Genomic DNA, 8,074 nt, shown 5'->3' on the forward strand with positions numbered 1-8,074 from the left:
GGTAAATAACCCGATAACGGGACACCAACCGGATTACATCAGTTCACCTGGAACACCTAATCCTAATGGAAAAAAGTGATTACTTCTCAATTCGGTCCATTATGATAAACGCATGATTGGTGGCAGACCAAATAAATTCAATATTATGCACCACTCCATCGGTTGAATGCGATTCGATTGGAACTTCGTGCGAATCGTGCTGATCGTGCGAATGTGGTGCAGATTGTCGAACGAACGACCGACAGGCACTCAGTTATCGTACTCTTTCATGTTTCACAGTTCACATATAGCGAAGTAATGAGATGAGTAATTGGAATTGTAAGGTGAAGATTTATGAGTGCCGATGGAGTATCAGACCGCGCCCGCAGACACTGTATAAATAATGCTGACAGAGTGTTCCTTTCTCTCCCGCCGATAGCAGATGTAAGCGCTGTACACAAGAGCGGACACTGACAGGAAACAGATGCTTGTCTGGTTTGCCATTACGCCAGTGCAACACGCATCGCCGCTTTGAATGATAAACAGTGCCTGTTATGCACACCTCTTCCTGGTATGGCACCTCTGACGGCACGAGCGTCGAAAGGATTGATCGTATGGCTGCACTTTGTTAGTTTGTAGCCCTGCTTTAACGTTATTAAGAATTTAGTAGAAGCTTTAAAAGCAAACAATTTTCGAAAACAAAATTCATAAAATCTCTCACTTCGGACGCCACCGTTTACGTCTCTGTATAGAATACCTGTCGGACGTGGCAGCTTTTCAGACTTTGAAACATCCGATGCGTCACACGATGCTCTAACTGATTGTTGCTCTGGCAACAGTCGTGACGCGAAATTGAAAATTCCGAATGGGACGCGTTTGATGGGCGTAGCTTTTCGCGTGATTGACGCTTTCCAGTGTCACAATCGCCTCGGCATTCAATGTGCGGAGCATTCAGATGGACATGTCACTGGTTTAATTGCATGATGCAATCACAGTAGAAAATACCATAGAGTACTTCGAACAACTGGGTTAGATTGAGTGTGTTTTTGTTGACTGTAATAGTAGTGATTATTTTCGAATTATATTGTTCAATTGTGATGCGTTTTTTTGTCATTCGTTCTACATGATGTTTATAGACTTTCAAGCTTAAAACCCTAATCCCCAATTTGTGATCAACATAGCTGTAAGCGACAGCTATTTCGGAGTACCACCAGAGTAACAATTATAATCCGTCCAACTAACTTATAACCATCAAACTTGTCTGCTTGCTCTCCCGAAGACCAGCGGATTCCCATTACCGACAGATTGCTGCTTGTTTTCCTCTGTTTGCCATCCGAAAACTAATTAAACCAGGTTCAATTACCTCCGCATTAGCAAGTTTCGCCGGCGGGAATCTGACAGCGCAAATCTGATACTAAAAGTTGGCCTCCTTCCGCCACCCAAACCGAACCCAAAAAACCAGTCAACGAGCAGCCTCAGTCCCAGGTAACGCCACCGTATAGATTGAAGATGAAGTTTTAAAACAAACACACTCCCCACGCCGCAAAACGAACTGGAACTCGGTAACAGACAGCCAGATAAAACCAGGGCAAGTGCAAAAAAAAGTTGCTGAAATTAAATGATGGTGAATGAGCCAGCATGATTCTGGCTCGTATTCTCCGAGCAGGACGCGCCAGATCGAAAGATGCTGATATGAAACGAGCAAAACGAGCGTAATTAACCACCGGGTGGAGAAGCCACCGAGACCACTGAACAGGTGACTTAATGTCAATACCGTTGGAAGTCGCGATGGCTTTGCACCAGGTTGGACTTCCAACATAAACTTTAGAAGGATTGCTCTTGGAAATTTTTTTTTTCTGGATTAGCCAACTGAATCCTACACAAACACTAATTAAAAAAGTTTCTCCTTGATGGTACTGATAGATTTTTTTCTATTTCAAACGAGACTTTAAACTATATTTGAACGAATAGTTTCTACACCTTCAATGCCATAAATAGGAACAGTGTCCTGAAAATCCCCATGGAAGCACATCTGTTTTGCGAAAACATCACAAAGTTTCGCTGTGCTAACTGCCGGGATAAACACTGGTTAAATTAGCAATATCCAGTTTCAAGAGCGCTCGCAGGTAACGGACCGTGTGTGTGTGATGGAAGACTTGCTAATTTTTTGAATAATTAGAAATAATTAACGCGGGAAGATTGAGTATCGCTTAGCATGTGGGACCACCTTTGAGCGTTACCTTGTTGCAGGGTATCTGTTATATTGATTATTTATAGCCTTACAGTACACATAATTTCAATACATTAAATATTCTGAACGAGAACAGCAATGTGCGCGTATTTGCGAAGATGGGATTAACCTTCTGATATTTTTCCTTTAATAATACTTTTATATATGGTAAAGAAAAAAGCTCGGTGAAAATGTTAGCAGGTATGCTAAAGTTAATACAAATTTGACTGTTATTGCGAAAAAAATATATTTTTAATTTTGCAGTTCCCTCTACAAGAAAGGATTCGCTGATTTCATTGAGTCTGATATTTGGTATTCTAGAGTAAAAGGTTAACTATTCTCATGCAGCACACATTCTAGGAAAAATGCAACGAAAATTTTAATCATTATGTACGTAACTAAAAAAGTGTAAGAGGTGGAGCTTATTTCGCGCTGAAAGCACTGATAGAATAAAAACAACGCAGATAATGCCTCTGAGCACAAGCAACTATGAGTTGGTGTTTGTGCTGCTGAGAACATGAATTAAAATAAAATATTACCACAGAAGTACACGTGTCGTTTTTACCCGATGTGTATGAGAAACAACATTGCAACCTTTTCGTTCTCATTTACCGACTAATAAATTCTTCAAGTCGGGATTTTTTCTTAAAAATTCCTAGACTTATCGCACGGCAATTAAAAACAAAGAGATGTGAAGTTCATATGTCCAATCATCACACATTCACACTTTTGCTGAAGCCCAAACATCGCTAGCAACCACTACAACGATAAAACCGAATACCTACGAATTCTATGAAATTTAAACACAAAAAGTAATACTTTGAATCATTTTGCTCTGACGGTGATGACAACGAAACACACGCCAACTGACACCAAGCCACCATAGCACAAAGCTATCCACATCGCTCACATCAACAAGCAGTCTTTTGTTCTGTCATAACATGCCACGAACCAGTAGATGAACAGAGTATACACCCACACTCGTACAACTTTGCTGGCTTTACAGTTCTTCAATTTTAAAACGTTGATGATTTTACCACTTCAAAGCAAGGAATATTCTTTTTTTTTTTTCAAAAAACCTTTACTTTTATTACGAAAATACAGTATCACTGAGCAAATAACGGTTGCACTAAAAAAAAATTGACGAGAATTGCCGATTTTTCATGAATTTACCTTTACACGCACTGACGAAACTACGAATTTTACGAATACGAATTTGTATTTTACTTCCCCCACGAAAGATGTTAGCACCAAAAAGAAGTTTCTTCCACACATAAGTTCCACAAGAAGGTGCTGCTGTGGCCAGAGCCTGACAAAGTCATTTTCAATTGACAATTATCAGGTTATAGTGACGCTTTGACCCGTCGCTTTCAAATGAAAAGCTCTTGTATCATTCTCAAGCTCTTCGGGGGTCACATGAAAACTACTCGGAAGCTCTTGCCTTCAGTTTGACAACTGAAGGGCTAGAACCTGATACAAATGCGTTTCAATTGAAAGAGAAGATCATCACCGTCACTCTCACATGACGATTCTCAATCGAAAATGACAATGAGCGCTAACGGAGACAGGGGGCTTCCATACAGTACTTCGCGCAAATATATGGACGAGGAAAAAAAAACCGTGACGATATGAAACGGAGAACACCAAAACCAGTTTCACAATCCGATGTGGTTACGTGCGCCAGTGATTAACAGCGAAAAACATTCCGCAATTTTGATCGGAATTTGGGTGACGTATTTATTGGATGCCATTGCCGTTTTAACTGCGGCTTGCGGTATCACGGTCCAAACAAAATGGCTACATTTGCGTTGCGTTGACGTTAATTTTACACAGAATGTATGGGCTACCTGTCAAATTGCTGCAAACGCAGCCGCAACGTATCCATTGTGTTTAGACCTTTAAAAACTATCATCAAACGACGCGATGCGATGCCAGTTTCAATTGAGACGCTGAAGGAAATGAAAGAGTCTCTCTCTCCGTCACTCTCTCCGTCAATTGGAATTGTCATCAGTTTCATTTGAAACGATCCGATGAACAACAGACGGGAAAAAGAGTAAGAAGAGATTCGATGACAGCAGCCGGAAGAAATCAAGTGAAAATGAAACTGTTCGAATCGAAATGACAGCGGGGAATAATCAGTGTCATTGTTTTGTTTCGAAAATGACGAGCTCTGGCAGTGGCTGACGATCAGCTCTACTTTCGCTCCAAGCTGGCCGTAAATGGGGAAATTTATAGTACGGAGTGCCTGCCGGAAGTTGCAACATCATCTAGAAATATCATAAGACCGAAGACGCGGTGTTTTGGCCGGATCCCTTTTCAAAGTGATCGTTTGAGGAGATGGAGCGGCTGAATATCGATGTGGTACCCAAGTTGGCGAACCTGCCCAACGTCCCCAAGTTGCGACTTATCGAGGATTTCTGGGCAAACCTGAAGCGTAAGATCTACTCCAACATTTTTGTCGCGAAAACTGAGGAGGAATTGATAAATGAAACGAAGAAAGAATTCAAAAACATGCCCACCGGCATGTTTTCGTCCGCCATGGTGAATGTTTTGGCTAACTGCCAGAAGGCCGCAGGCAATATCGTACATTTTTTTGCCATAATTACCTTCCATGGGAAATTTAAAAAACTTAATTATCTGTCTTAGTTATTTGTTATCACCATCGGAAAAGTCCATTTTTTAACGCATACGTTATTTTCACTTTTCAACAAATTTGCGCGGGTAAAAAACCGTGGAAAAAACCGTTATATTTCGAAAATCCGTGCAAAAAAAAAATCCTGTTATTTCGAGTCTAATACAAATTTTGTGACCATGCAAAAACAAGAATCGAGTGCAATTTTTTTGCGCGGGGATACTTCCCGTGCAACAAGCGTGTTTAAAAAAACCGTGCAAAAAAAGCTTGTGAAAAATCCATGTAAAAAGAGACCGTGTATCGGAGCACGTATCAATGAATCAGCCATATCTGGCATTACTCTCCTGGAAATATTGGACCTGTTCAGACAAGAGCTTCTTCAGTTCAGTTTTAAGAGTTGTTTAGCCTCTCAAACTTTTCTAACTTGTTCAGCTTTTCAAGCTCTTTAACCTTGATTGTTTTCTGACTTCTCTTGCTTTTCAAGGGTTTATACCTTTTTAGATAATTTAGCTCCTTCAACATTTTTAGCTTAATAAAATGCTTTAGCTTCTTTGGTTGTCCTAGCTTCTTCAGTTTCTTATGCTTCATTAGTAGCTAGTTAGCTTTTCTGCTTATATTCGTTCAACCTCTTCGGCTTATTTACTTCTTCAGCTTCTTGGGCTTCTGGAGTACTTATAGTTTCTTCAGCGTTCTCAGCTTGTACAGCTTTATCAACTTCTTTAGGGCATTAAGCTTCTTCAGCTGTTCTAGTTTTAAGCTCCTAAACTCCTATAAATGCGTTAGCTTTTATAGTAACATTCTCTTCTCCAGCTTTCTTAGCTTCTAGAACTGCTTAGGCTTCTTGAGCTTCTTTGGTTTCTTCAGCATTTTTAGCTTCTTTAGTTCCTGCAATTCCTGTTGCTCCATAATTTCCGTTTCAGGCCAAAAGTAATCATATATCAGTTTTCAAAAAAAAAAATCACAGTTTCTGGTGTAAATACTTAACCTTTGAACCTTTTCAGTTTCTCTATCTTCCTTAGCTCTTACAGCTTCTCTAACTTCTTTGGCTACTCTAGCTTTTGTCGTTTTCTCAACAGGTAAAGCTTTTCAAGCTACCTTAGCTTTTTTAGAGTCACCAGCTTCTTTAGTTTCATGAGGATCTTCGCTTTTAGTTTATGTTCATGTTTTCCTTTTTTATGAGAATTGAAATTTTTATGCTGATCTATTTTAACAAATAATAGATTTTTATTAGAAAGGCCAGGTCACACCTCTAGGTGGATTAGTTCGCGTTTGGATTTCGGTTGTCATGTTTGATCCAACTTTTTTTTACATTCTTTAGTATCTTCAGTTTCTGTAGCTTGTTTTTTTCTTGATTTCAATGCCTCTGTAGCTCCTTTCTCTCTTGAATGCGATTGAAAAATTGGCTATGAATCACCCTTATATTTCATTTAAGCATTGTTATTTTTATCAGTGCTAATTTTTTCGTCTGTTTGTTTCTTGATGGATAAAATTTTTCATGTGAATTTTGTTATTGCATGACAAAATCGATCTTTGCCATACGTACAAACTACGCAAATGTGTGGTTAAATATACAGGATGTTCAATATGTTCGAATATAACTTTTCATCGTTAGGTAACGTTTGCGATAAAAAATGGACAAAAATTGACGATTTTCATGGGTTTACCTTTAATCGCACTGACGAAACTACTCATGCATCATCAATCATAGTAACCCATGAGTTAGCAAAAAAAAAAAAATTGACAGCTCTATCAGTGAAACTCTAACTGTGATGGTGAAAAAAGTGAAGCTACTCCGTTCAGAAGTGTGCGCGTTCAAAGAACGGTACCCCGCCGCACAGTGGTGCAAACTGGTCCGTTGGTGCGACAAAACCTCATAACTTCCTAACAGTTGTTTCTACAGTGTTCATGTCTTTGGCAATGTTGTTCACCATAGAAACATCTTTTTGAAAAATGTATTCAAGCAGTTTTAATTTTTTTTTCTACAAATTCTACATCTATCTTCTGAATAAATCGTGCTAGCCATATTTTTTTATTCGGGAAAGTTGCTTATATCATCAATTGAAAAGTTGTCGAACATATTACAACTGTAGGACTGACCGTTAACGAGATAAAATTATTTTCATTATTCATAAACCCCAAATTTCAGTAATTAAATGTAACTGAGACTTAAGTACATATGTTTCAATTTCAGATATATTCAAACTTTCGAGTCATCGTGAAATGAATTATTGACAGTTTATAGTTGACTTTGTATAGTTTTTTTATCAACCTATGATGTGTCATCATTTTTGAGAAAGAATATAAAATATAATTTCAATGTTATTGTTTGTAACAAAATGTTTTAAAAAGGAACATTGATCAATTGAAGATAAGTTAGTCATGTTCCCTTTCTAAGAGCTCCTCTTGTTTAATTTTATTCCATTTAACATGGATACTAAACGCTTACTTTTGTTTAACACACTGTTCACCCAATAACAAACTGTTTCCTAGTACTTATAATTATTTCCGAGGGGTCTTCATACTAATGGACGTCAGTTTCGAAAGACCCCCGTACACAACTATGATCGTGTTGCATACATCGGCATTCAGCAAAGCCTATTGTAGGAAAAACATCGATACGGACACTGCTAATTAACAATTTTCAACATGAATTGACATGAAAACAATCGTTGCCAAAACTCAAATTACTCGGTAAGTCGCAACTAGTAGCAGCTGATTTTTGGGTTAGTACTAGTCAATACCTTGTATTTTAGTTCGATAATAGTGTCATAGTAGAACAACGTAAAACTTTTTGTTTTTCATATTGCCGAAAATGTAGAAAAATTACAGAAAAATTTGTTCTACATACCATGCCTCTTACGAACCTATTTTCAACGAAACTGTCTTAATATCACATTACCTTTTAGTTAATACTCTATTTTATGAGGATCGTATGAGTTAGCTAATTAATTCCCAAGTATTTGCATGCCCTACTGGAAAATATCTGTGAAAATTTTTTCTTCCATTTTACAAGCTTTGTAAATCCTCACTTTCACAATATTATAGCACATTTTCTAAATTATTTTTCAAAGTAAATTCTCATGATTTTCAGTGGACAACATGTCTACTGCAAGTAGAAAAAATAATAAGACATGAAAACTGAATTTTGTTTTTTTTTTTTAGTTTTGTCGCGACTTTTTTGGGTTCTGCCCCACAGTGCGCCGCGTCAAAAATGGACATCGTGCGGCACTTTG

Source organism: Wyeomyia smithii, chromosome 2, assembly GCF_029784165.1.
Source record: "Wyeomyia smithii strain HCP4-BCI-WySm-NY-G18 chromosome 2, ASM2978416v1, whole genome shotgun sequence".
Lineage (NCBI taxonomy): Eukaryota > Metazoa > Arthropoda > Insecta > Diptera > Culicidae > Wyeomyia > Wyeomyia smithii.